This window comes from Pseudophryne corroboree, chromosome 5, assembly GCF_028390025.1.
Source record: "Pseudophryne corroboree isolate aPseCor3 chromosome 5, aPseCor3.hap2, whole genome shotgun sequence".
In the NCBI taxonomy this organism is placed as follows: Eukaryota; Metazoa; Chordata; class Amphibia; order Anura; family Myobatrachidae; genus Pseudophryne; species Pseudophryne corroboree.
In genome coordinates, this window is record NC_086448.1 from 773,272,304 (window position 1) to 773,285,279 (window position 12,976).

At 42.2% G+C, this 12,976-nt stretch overlaps 1 long non-coding RNA gene across 1 annotated transcript in view; it reads right to left on the reverse strand.

The window, feature by feature from the left end:
- Positions 1–210: 210 nt before the first annotated feature.
- The window catches only part of LOC134929443 (uncharacterized), a 105,677-nt gene continuing 92,911 nt past the window's right edge, over positions 211–12,976 (reverse strand). The window contains exons 2-3 of the long non-coding RNA XR_010178564.1: positions 2,708–2,870; positions 211–632 (exon numbers count right to left, since the gene is read on the reverse strand). This is a non-coding gene — a long non-coding RNA (uncharacterized LOC134929443). The remainder of the gene's footprint in view (positions 633–2,707; positions 2,871–12,976) is intronic.

The following is a 12,976-nucleotide window of genomic DNA, read 5'->3' on the forward strand; positions in this document are numbered from 1 at the left end:
CTCTTTATCTCCACCTTAGTAAATAAACCCATATGTTCTCTGTTTTCCTGAAGCCAAGTAAGTACAATATTAGAAGGGGTCACGAATGAGGAAAGAAAAAAAAAAAAAAAGAAATTAAGAAAAGACGAGGAGAGGATAAAGGAACAATACTGATTTACTATCATATAAACTGTATGATTTCGGATAAGAAAATTAACAACTCCAGTGCCATATTTTCCAATGTTAATTTATTTTTTGAACTTGTGTGCTCAGTAAGGTGGTACTGGACATTGCAGAAGAACTGCAGGTGGTACCCAGCGCAGTCTGGGGATTCATCATTCTCATTTTCTTTAGGACTGCGTTGTCCGAGGAAAAAAAAAATATTTTCCTTAATATGCTAAAGGAATTACAAAAAAATCCCACCCACTTGTGTGACACCAATAGTTTTTAAAGTTTCCATCCATGTCATGCACCTGGGCATGCATGACGTGAGTATGACACGGTTACTCAAACCTAAAAATATCTAAAATCACCAAAATGTATATCTCACACTCACTATTAATCACTGTGGAATTACCACCAATAAGATTTAGTTCAAGAGCTGACACTTTTAGGATGTCTTCATTTGCTCCCCGAATGATCCCAGACTGAAACTGCAACCAAATATAAATAAAATTAATTGTAAAAAAAACCTAGCCTTTCTGGCACATACGTCTTTAAGAAAACAACAACAGAACATCACAAAATGGAGTTAATAACAGTTTGACATACAGAAAATCAATGGCAATTGCGATTTTCTAGGCTTGGTAACTAATCTTAGCAAGTAAAGCTGCCGCCCAGAGAAGATGCTAGACGCCGTCTGGAGCCATCACAAACTCATTCACAACTGCATACACACACGAAGACTATACTCAAGAATGAGGTACATCGGCTGCTAGGGATGCCTTATGGTCACACAGACTAGCCACGGGAGTAGCGACACTGGTGCCATGTTTCTCTACTTACATGATTGCTGCTGCCGGCAGATACATGCCCTGAAAACGACAATGACATGCCTGCGTTTTTGTTGCCACTCCCCATTACCTCTCCCAAACTTTCCCTTCCTGTCAATCACTCTACAATAAAAATCTCATTGTGTGCGCAATTGCAAAAGCACCTTGACACATGCGCAGTGCAATCGCTATGCATGCGCAGTCTGCTGATAATCGCTCACTTGCGTGAACATTGGCAATTGCGTACAAACATGAATTAGGCTCAAGGGCGTAGCTACCATAGGTGCAGGCAGCGCAGCTGCTATGGGGCCCAGAGCTGAGAGGGGCCACCTTCCCTGTCACAGTTACACGTGTTATATACATTTTTCGCTACTGGGTGGTATGTAGGGGTCCTTTCAAACTGTTTCCTTGGGCCTGCATATGTCTAGGTATGCCCCTGTACCTGCTCATTGTGGTGTGGTATAAAATGAACTGGAGGGCATTTTAAAGTTATATAATATGAATCAGGGCACTGTAATGAGGCACAATATGAACGGGGAGCACTATATATCATAATGTAAATTTGGGGTGCTGTGCGGCATAATGTGTACTGGCAGCTCTGAAATGTGGCACAGGGTGAATTTAGCACTACTGCAATTAATAAAAGAAACTAAGGCACTACTATGGGGCATAACATTAAATAAGGCTCTACTATGGTTCATAAAATGAACTACTGTAGGGCACTATTGTATTGCATGAAATCAACTGCTGCAGAGAAGTGTCTCTCTAGAAATATTGGGACAGGTGGGACGGGGGGCTTCAAAATGTTGCTATGGGGCCCACAAAGTTCTGGCTACGCTCTTGATTAGACTCGTAGGTGGTCATTCCGAGTTGATCGTTCGCTAGCTGCTTTTAGCAGCATTGCACACGCTAGGCCGCCACCCTCTGGGAGTGTATCTTCGCATAGCAGAATTGCGAACAAAAGAGTAGCAGAATTGCAAATAAATAATTCTTAGCAGCTTCTGAGTAGCTCGAGACTTACTCCTACACGGCGATCAGCTCAGCCCATTTCGTTCCTGGTTTGACCTCACAAACTCGCCCTGCGTTCGGCCAGCCACTCCCCCGTTTCCCCAGCCACTCCTGCGTTTTATCCTGGCACGCCTGCGTTTTTCCGCACACTCCCAGAAAACGGTCAGTTTCCGCCCAGAAACACCCACTTCCTGTCAATCACACTCCGATCACTTCAACGATGAAAATTCTTTGTTCGGACATATGTAAATCTACTAAGTTTTGTGCTAAAATACTTAGCGCATGCGCGCTGCATACCATGCGCATGCCCATTTTTGCCTTAATCGCTCCGTTGCGAAAATCGGCAACTAGCGAACAACTCGGAATGACCCCCATAGTACAATGATTGGTCAATTTGGTCTTACGGACCACACTGACCAACCAAAATTGCACCATGCGTTCAATTAAATATGCCATCAGCCTGAGAGACGCTGGTGGCCTATCCTTGGTTTATTTGCTTAGTATACTTGCTGTATCCATTTTGCCATCATTAGAGATACTTTTGCATGAACTTTTGATAATCAATTCACAATCCTTTATGGGCACAGAAATCATGTTTATTTTTTCTCTATCATGAATGTCACGGGCACCGTCACCATACAGTTTCCATCTCCTGTAGACTTAGAAACGATAAAATGCCAGATTATTCAGATAACACAGTTAATGTGCTTTTATTCATAATGCATTACCGATGTGAACTTTCAAAGTTACGCTGCAGTGAAATGTCATTCTGCTGTATTCCTCATGCCATAATGCTCATCCTCACAGCACAACACTTTCCATGAACTCCGATTCAAAGACGTGGCACATAAATCACTCAGCGAGATACCAGTAAGATGTATGACCTCTGTTCTGTAACCAGAAGCGTAAGGTCACATCAGAAGTGTATATTTATTATATACTGTCAGTACAGACCGTCATCACAGAATAAAGAATTCCTCTACACCCATTATTACATGAATATATATTGTTTGTATATGACAGTAAGAGTATGTCACATTTTGTAAAGCCTTGTTAAATGTTGAAACTACTGTAGGCTTCTACACTACATCCAATGTATGAAATAAATCAGATGTTGTCTCTACAAATATTTGCTGAATGTTAAAATCTATTGGAATAAAATACACAGAAACTGTTCACAGAGAGACTTCTGATGTCTCAGTTACCCATCACCCGTGAGACACACTCACTTACATTAGTCAGGAGAATAAGAGCATATTTTATAGTTAGATTGTACATCCAGTGACTTTTCAGAGGCAATATTTGGATGTTATATATACCCATCATTGTTAAGTTACACTTTGGTCTACAGTCTACAGTTTCTGCGTGGTTTGTTCCAATAGATGTTACCATACAGCCAATATACTTGGACGCCCTGCAAAGTTGCCAGAAAAATGTTGCGGCGGCAATATTCCCAGTGTGTAGTGCATGCGCAGTTGGGGAATTGCCGGGAAAACCAGAGGAAGAGGAGCAGATATCCATTGAGGAGAAGGGGGCCAGAAGAAGAAGAAGAAGAAGCAGGGGTAGACAATATTAGATACAGTCTTCAATCTGTGAAGTTATGTATTGTCCACATCTGAATTAGAGGCTCTGGCATAGGGGTCTTCTTTTGTCCCCACCTTTCCTCATAACAGATTGAACTGGTCAGTGGACCATTTCAAACTGGGCAGGAATTTGAGATTACAAGAACATTTTGGTAATTGTAATAATACTTCTGATAGTTGCTAAGATCCCCAAGCACATTTGACCTTCAGAGTTCTAACGCCAATATTAGGACATTTTTATGGCTTGTTGAAAAAGACATGTCTTGATTCAATATTAAAAACAAATATGATAATCTCACTAGTGCACAGCGGAGTTTGTTGAATACTTTGATTAAAAAAAATGACACAATTGTCCTTTGACAAGATGACAAAAGCTTGTCATTCAAAACTGGGCTACCAAGATATGGAAATACAGCGCCAGTTATCGGATCGTAATACTGTACATACACCACAGTTGCTATCAATCCTATGCCAGGCATAAAAAAAAAAAAAAAAAAAAAGTGGATATGGCTGAATCGACATTAAAATCACAAATATTATTAAAGTTGAACACCCTTTCTGCACCCAGGCGACCAATTATGTCGGCCTGCAAATCCATTTTACAGCCCTTGGCCTAATTTGTCAATATGTTCCTTCAGCCTCTGGTATCCATGATGCCCAGTTACTTCAAATATACCAATAACCTGTTACTTAGCCTTAAAACCATTGCAGCTCTCCCTAAAAATGCATGGTTAGCATCACTTAATATTTGCATGCTTTATATGGTAATACCCCATCACAGTGGCCTTGAGACCACCAAGCAAGCTCTGGAGAGAGGTCCTTATCAAGGTTCTCCAATTGAGTTTTTACTAGAACTCACAAGGTTGGTTCTCAGTAAGAACCATTTTCAGTATGGCAGCAGCTATTTTATGCATTTGAACTTGGTGCCTTATTATGCCAATTTATACATGGAGCAATATGAGTAGACACACATTATGCCTGTATTTGGGGACAAGATTTTATATTATAAGAGGTATATTGATGAAGTTTTTTTATTTGCATAGGGACGGATACTCAATTTATGGACATAGCAGACTTTTTACCCCAATTCGCTTTACCTGTCAAATTCATCAAATAGAAATTAACTTTCATAATGTCACAATCTATTGGGGTGGTGATTTGCTTGGGACTATCTTATTTCAGAAGAGCACAGAATGCTGCAGTGGGGATGTACAAAGGAGTGTCAGCCTCCAACACAGATAAAGGAAAATAGAAGGTGTACAGTATAAGGGGTCAATACACAGAGCTAGCGGGGGACAGCCTAACTCTGGAATGCCTGCAGCAATTTACAACAAACTTGGTACACATATGGCTTACACATATGACTTACACTCTGGAAACAAACACTGTGGGGGTCAGACACCCCTAGCACCCCTAGGGGTGGGACAGCAGCACAGAGTATGTCAGCAGACAGCATAACTGTGGAAGGCCTGGAGCAATTTACACCAAACTTGGTACACATCTGACTTACAATCTGGGAACAAACTCTGTGGGGGTTGGACACCCCAAGCACCCCTAGGGGTGGGACAGCAGCACAGAGTATTTCAGGAGACAGCATAAGTCCCGAATGCCTGGACCAATTTACAACAAACTTGGTACACATATGACTTAAAATCTGGGAACAAACACTGTGGGGGTAAGACACCTCTAGCACCCCTAGGGGTGAGGCAGCAGCACAGAGTTTTTCAGCAGTCAGCATAATGCTTGAATGCCTGGAGCAATTTACATCAAACTTGCTACACATATGACTTACACTCTGGGAACAAACACTGTGGGTGTAACACACCACTAGCACCCCAAGGGGTGGGCCAGCAGCACAGACTATGGGGGTCATTCTGACCCGATCGCTCGCTGCAGTTCGCCGTGCAGCGATCGGGTCGGAATTGCGCATGTGCCGGCGCCGCAGTGCGCCAGCGCATGCCGGATGGCCGAAGGCCGTCGTTCCCTGGCGATTGCCTCTGCCTGATTGACAGGCAGAGGTGGACGATGGGCGGGAGGGGTCGGCATGGCGGCGTTAGGCCGCCATTTTGGGGGCGCGGTCCGGCCAACGCAGGCGTGGCAGGACCGTGCGGGGGGTGGGCCGCACCGGCTGCGTGATGTCACATGCAGCCGCTGCAACCAGGGGCAGCGACGAGTAACTCCCGGCCAGCTGCAGGAGCTGCGGCCCACCCCTACTTAGTTGCTCAACAAGTACAAAAGCATTGCCGCTGTGCAATGCTTTTGTACTTGTGCGGGGGGGGGGGGGGGGGGGGGCGGACAGACATGCTGGGTGGACTAGCCCTGTGCTGGGCATCCTCCTGCATGTCTGGGAACATGATAGTAGCTGTGCTAATTTAGCACAGCTACGATCAACTCGGAATGACCCCCTATATCAGGACATGCCTGATATGTCAGTGATCACAGGGCTGCATGTGACAGGGGCAGTGACATGATGTGAGGAGGGGAATGCAGGTAGCATAAACCCACACACTGAGAGTTTTATAGTGGAAGTAGCACAGTCCCCCAGCAGCACAGAGTATATTAGGAGATACATAATGTGCGACGCTATATAAGAAACTGAAAAAATCGATAATTTCGCAGGGGCACTGACATGATGTGAGGAGGGGAATAGAGGCAGCAGGAAGCCACAGACTGAGAGTTGTATAGTAGGAAGAGCAGGGTCTCTTGGGGGGACCAAAAATAGGTCCGACCACTACACAAAGAGCGTCAGGGAAGCAAGATATGCCTATATATATACTAGATCTCCAACCAATGTAAATTAACGAACAACTATCATTCTAATTTACCATCCTCATCCCGTAGCGAAGCACAGGTATTCAGCGATCTACAATGTTATTTATACTGTGTGCTTAATATTTAAATTTTATTTTGTAAACAGACATTCTTAAAATCCTGGGCAACGCCGGGTACTCCAGCTAGTATATATATAGGCGGAAAACAACGCGAAAAGAAGGTACCAGCCATTATAGATGCAAGATCGAATGGAAATTTTAACCTTTCACAACACCAACTCACCCAGTCAGAGATGACTCTTGAGCAAAGGCCTAAAGTTCGCACCTACTAATCAAATGAATAAATTCAACACTTTCATTGATCTCAGCAAATTTACAAGAACACTTACATTGAAAAGACACTTCGCAAAAAGAACCACGAGACTACAGTTTGCACAGTCCAAATCAGGACTTAAAATGAAATCCAAGTACTATCCATTGGAGTCGAAAGGACATCATATAACGGTCTTCCATGATCTGGTGAAAAAAGATCTCTGTGACCAGAACTTACCACCTATGAAACAAAGTAACCTTGGAAAAAAGGAAAAGCAAGCACTGAAAGAACTTCAAAGCAACACAGAAATTGTCATCAAACAAGCTGATAAGGGAGGTGGAGTAGTAATTATGGATAGATCGGCCTATGAAAAAGAAGCACTACGCCTTTTGAATGACACTAACTCCTACAAGAAACTTCAACAAGATCCCACCGCACACTACATTGACGAATTAAGAATCCTTCTGGTGTATTACCTACGTTGCCAGATATTGGACAAAGATGAATACCAATTCCTCATGACATCCTCCCCAGTGATTCCAATCTTCTATTTTCTGCTGAAAATACACAAAAATCTGCAAAAACCTCCAGGAAGACCCATCATTGCAGGGATTGATTCCCTCACGTCCCATTTGTAGGAATATATTGACGTCTTTTTGAGCAAATATGTGGTAAAATTACCCTCATACCTCAAAGACACCAAGGGGTATATGCAATTGCGGTTGAATTGCCGCAAATGTCAAAAAACGGGGCATTTTCGACACAATTTTTTTTTTGACAATGCAATACAGTACTTTTCGACAAAAAAACGGCCGTTTCAGATTCGACTTTTTGAAATTCGACAGTTGTCAAATTCGACATGTCTGCAATGGTAAAAATGCGGCTTTTCGACAAAAGTATATTCAATTGAAGAATGTCGATTCGACAACAGTGTTTTTCGGCAGTCATTTCGTCAATTTCAGTCCGCCTTATTTTGGTGGCAGAATCGAATAAAAAATTTTAAAAACATGTTTTTTGTGTGTTTTTTTTGTTGCTAATAGCATATCCATTTATATTAGAAGGGATTATTTACTTGGTTTGTCTATTAGGAGCCACAAGTATTATTTATATATTTTTTAAAAGAATATATTTTTTTTTTTACTGACTAAAATAATATGGAGAGATCAGAGCATGTTTTTCAGTCGGAAGGGGTGGGAACGGGTTAAAAATCAAGAAAAAAATGCGTGGGGTCCCCCCTCCTAAGCATAACCAGCCTCGGGCTCTTTGAGCCGGTCTTGGTTGTAAAAAGACGGGAAAAAATTGACTGGGGATCCCCCGTATTTTTACAACCAGCACCGGGCTCTGCGTCCGGTCCTGGTGCAAAAAATACGGGGGACAAAAGATGTAGGGGTCCCCCGTATTTTTAACACCAGCACCGGGCTCCACTAGCTGGAGAGATAATGCCACAGCCGGGGGACACTTTTATACCGGCCCCTGCGGCCGTGGCATTAAATCCCCAACTAGTCACCCCTGGCTGGGGTACCCTGGAGGAGTAGGGACCCCTTAAATCAAGGGGTCCCCCCCCTCCAGCCACCCAAGGGCCAGGGGTGAAGCCTGAGGCTGTCCCCCCCATCCAAGGGCTGCGGATGGGGGGCTGATAGCCTTGTGTCAAATAAAAGAATATTGTTTTTTTGTAGCAGAACTACAAGTCCCAGCAAGCCTCCCCGCAAGCTGGTACTTGGAGAACCACAAGCACCAGCATGCGGGGGGGGGGGGGAAACGGGCCCGCTGGTACCTGTAGTTCTACTGCAAAAAAAATACCCAAATAAAAACAGTACACGCACACCGTGAAAGTAAAACTTTATTACATACATGCAGACTTACATACACACATACTTACCTATGTTCAGTTCACACGAGGCTAGGTCCACTTCTCCATGTAGAATACATGGGGTACCTGAAAATAAAATTATACTCACAAAAATCCTGTGTAGCTTCTGTCCTATTCTCTTTTGTAATCCACGTACTTGGCAAAAAAACAAACCGCATTACCCGGACCACGCACTGAAAGGGGTCCCATGTGTAAACCGCGATGGGGACGATTTTCGCACCAAGCTTCGCGAACTTGCTGATGGGGAGCTGAGAAGAGGAACACATTCACTCGAACAACCCATTCTCCAGCCAACTGATACTGTACAAAAGGTACATTGACGATATCATCATTATCTGGGATGGTACAAAGTAATTTTTTCTGGAATTTTTTCAAAATATCTCTCTCAACCAGTTTAACCTCAAGTTCACTGAGAAGCACGATCAGGTTTCAATGGAATTTCTTGACTTAACACTCTCCTCAAAGGACCTAAGGATCACCACCTGTAACCATATCAAAAAAGTGGACACCAACAGCTATCTTCACTTCAAAAGCTGCCATCAACAAAATTGGAAAACAAATATACCTTACTCCCAATTTCACCAAATACAGAGAAATTGCAGTTCCAGAGAGGACCAGGACAAACAACTTAAACTCTATGCAGATAGATTTAAAGAAAGGGAGTACCCAGTGGACGTTATCGAAATAGCACTAGAAAAAACCCGCACCAATCCAGAACCCAAGAACCTGGCAGATATTAATTTAATGGAGAAAAAGTTTACGGCCCCATTCATTACAACATACAGCTGTCATGAAAAGAACATCCGCCAGTCTCTGAATAAAACACTGCAACATCTTAATGATGGATCCGGTTCTAAAAGATATACTGCCTCCTCGAACACAAATAGTCTATAGGAAAACAAGAAATCTAAAAGAGATCCTGGCACCGAGTTTATTAAACCTGTCACAACTAACCAGACTAAAAAGTGCCAGGGCTGCTACAAATGTGGAGGCTGTAACGTCTGTAAACTGGTCCATCGGAATCGGAAAAAATTCTCCAACAGCGATAACTCCCAGGAATACACAATTAAACATTTCATAAACTGTAATTCCACAATGGTTATCTATCTTTTGGAATGCCCATGCGGTTTAAAGTACATTGGAAAAACAAAAAGAATACTTAAATTGCGTATTCAGGAACATGTAAGAAATATCAGAAACAAAATAACTACACACGCAATATACAGGCACTTCCATAATGTCCATATGTCAAATCCTGAAGAAATGACTTTCAAAGGAATTGAAATCGTTCAACTGGGAGAAAGAGGTGGTGATATTTTAAACAAGTTATCCAAGAGGGAAATGTTCTGGATTTTTGAACTACAGACACTTGCACCCCTTGGCTTCAATGAAGGATTCGAAATTGCCCCTTTCTTATGAACCATATAAGACTCCCCCTAGCCTTATGGGTTTCCTTAAGTTATGTCACAATCACTTCCTGTGCACCTGACTTTCATTTTCTTATTCATTTACTTTATATATCATTATATAGCCTCACTAATTTATCCTGTGACTCATATCACTATTAATACACTATATGTTTTTAATAGGCATTCAAATCATTGTTTCACTTTACAAAAATGGCTGTGTTTTCAATTATATTTTAAAGTATAAAGCGGCTCAAAGATATCTCAGAAAGATGGGCGTGCGTTTCATGAACAATCCGGAAGTGACTCTAAGACTGTGTCTATGCCGGCTGGCGATTTTCCTCACTAAGCCGGACCGGAAGTGACGTTCCGCTGCCGCTCGTCACAACGGACATGACGTAATGCGGCTCACAGTGCGTTCCAGCACTGTACTATGTGACTACCGCCCCTTCTCTACTACAACATCCGGCGGAAGTGATGCGGCGCGGTTCACCCTGCGCCTCACAGCAATGAGATGGAATTCCCGGCTTCCTGATACACACTCTTCCGGCGGAAGTGACGTTATCGTGGCTCAGTGCCGCTTTTTATGACACTCCCCCACTCGTTTTGCACTGTTTTTTCTACCTTATAACACTATGTGTAAAACTATATGTATTATAACTAGTGGTGGGCAACGATTAAAATTTCTAATCGCGATTAATCGCATGATTTTCTCAGATTAATCGCGATTAATCACATTGTTATGTGCAAAACTGGATCAGCAAAGTAGCTTTACACATAAATTGTTACAATGTTTCCGAATGGTGTAACAATATGTAACATTTAAGTAAGATAGTATCTCAGCCCTGAAAAGCCCAATGATGCAAATATAATTGATATATACTGTGAATTGATATATACCCAATGATGCCAATATAATTGATCTAAACAAATATAATTGATATATACTGTTCCTGGTAAAAAATAAATATAATGTTCACAAATGCCGCCCAGCAATATAGACTCCCTTAATGGGGAGATGACACATAGGCTCACAGTGCTTTAAATGGTGCCACATAGATACCTATAGTGCAGCTGCTTCCGTCCTCCGAGTTGTAGAACAATGATTAGCACAAACGTCCCCTATAGCAGGAGAACCAGTGCAGGTGGCTCAGATGGAGGTGCTGTAACAGCCTCCCGATGAGTAAGTGATCCTAATTTCCGTAAGCCGTTTTATGAAGCCGGTGCAAGCGGCTCTGTGAAACAGGAGAGCCAAGGCAAGCGGCTCGGGTGGACGTGCTGTGAATGCTTTGCGGTGATGAGCATTCTGCAGTACCGCAATCTCCGTCTTACCGGTCGGTGCAGCTGGCTCTGGGATGGATTATTCAAACCACTCGGTGGTAGCTGGTAGATCCTGACTGTGTGGTGACTGAAAGGGGAATGGCGTCCCCGTATCCTGACGCGGTTCTCGACCACAAAGCCCGGTCGTTTCTTCAGAGGTTGATTGTCGGCGTTAAAATAATTATCGGCATTAATTAGTTAATGCGTTAACGCGCTATTAACGCGTTAACTTGCCCAGCCCTAATTATAACTTTAGATTGCTGTTTGCAAATTCTGTTTTTATATACACAAACGTGGGTTTTAATTCTTTACAGGAAGTGATGTCACACTTCCTGGCTCATGTGACCTTTGTATGTCTGCTATTTAATTCCTGCTCTGCTCTCAGTATACATCCCCTTGATGAAGTCCTGTGCCATAGGACGAAACGCGTTGGGACTGGGACTTGCTGCTTAACCCTGAACTTCCCAGAGTGGACAGATAAGCTGTTTTTATATGTTTATCCTGTACGTTTGCTACCTGCATTTGCTTCAGAACTGTATATTATATTGCCATTTTTTTTTAACTTAACCAATATCTCATTTGGTTTCTGGGACCAGCAAGGTTCCTAATTAAGGAGTATTTGGTTTATACAGTACACACTATGTTTCTCTTTTTTTTCTTTTTTAATTTACATGCATCAAAGTGTCATCAGAATTGAAGACGTATAGAGAGATAAGTTGTTCTCTGAAATAATTCACATTGTTTCACGTCTCACATGGTGAATTATCACATATTAATTATTTCATGCCATAACACCAGTAGGCGCTCTTTTGCACTTCATTTTATATATATATATATATATATATATATATATAAAGAAGGAAGGGAACAAGCGCCTATGGTGTAGTATTTTCAGAAAGGGGTATTAATATTTTACCCACATAAAACTGCGTACCAAATAGTAGCTTGTAACCAAAGCACATCAATATGCTGTCCTGTATTCCTCAGGTAGTGCCGGAATCTTTATGTTCGTCCTTGTAAATGCTCATCATAAGTTTAAATATATTCTTTGGAACAGTGTGTTCGTTTGGCAAACACGTCAGAATAACTACAATTTCAGCCTGGCCTAAGCCATGTAATCAATTAGATGCAAAGAACCAGCATTTTTCTGAAGCATTCTGCAAGGCTTCATGTAACTTCTCCTGGCTGTTACCGCATGGTCCCAAACTATCTCGCTTCCATCTTTGGCTTTTATGAAACCTTTGCTCAAGAAATAGTCCAAGATATTGTCACTCCATGGACCTGATGTAGTATATATATATATATATATATATATATATATATATATACTGTATATAGGAGTGGGGACATTTACTACACTTAATATAGATATATATAGAGAGAGAAAGAGAGAGAGAAATGTATCTTTCCTCCTCCCAGCGACTCATCACATTCACCCCTCATACAGTATAATACATTTAATAATCCTCCCCATACCTTACATATGATCCCCAACCCTTTAAATATTTAATGACTAGGTGATTCACCGCGCACTACGTGCGCTCTTCACACCGTCGTAAGGGGCTATGCCCCCTTAACCCTTGCATGCCACTGTGGCGTGCAGTATTTTTATTATATGGAGTATTATCTCCAATCATAATTGTGTGACTGGTTAAAATAGGATACCGGTATATCCTTTTCTCTTAGTCCGTAGAGGATGGTGGGGAGTGTAAGGAGTGTAGGGACCATGGGGTA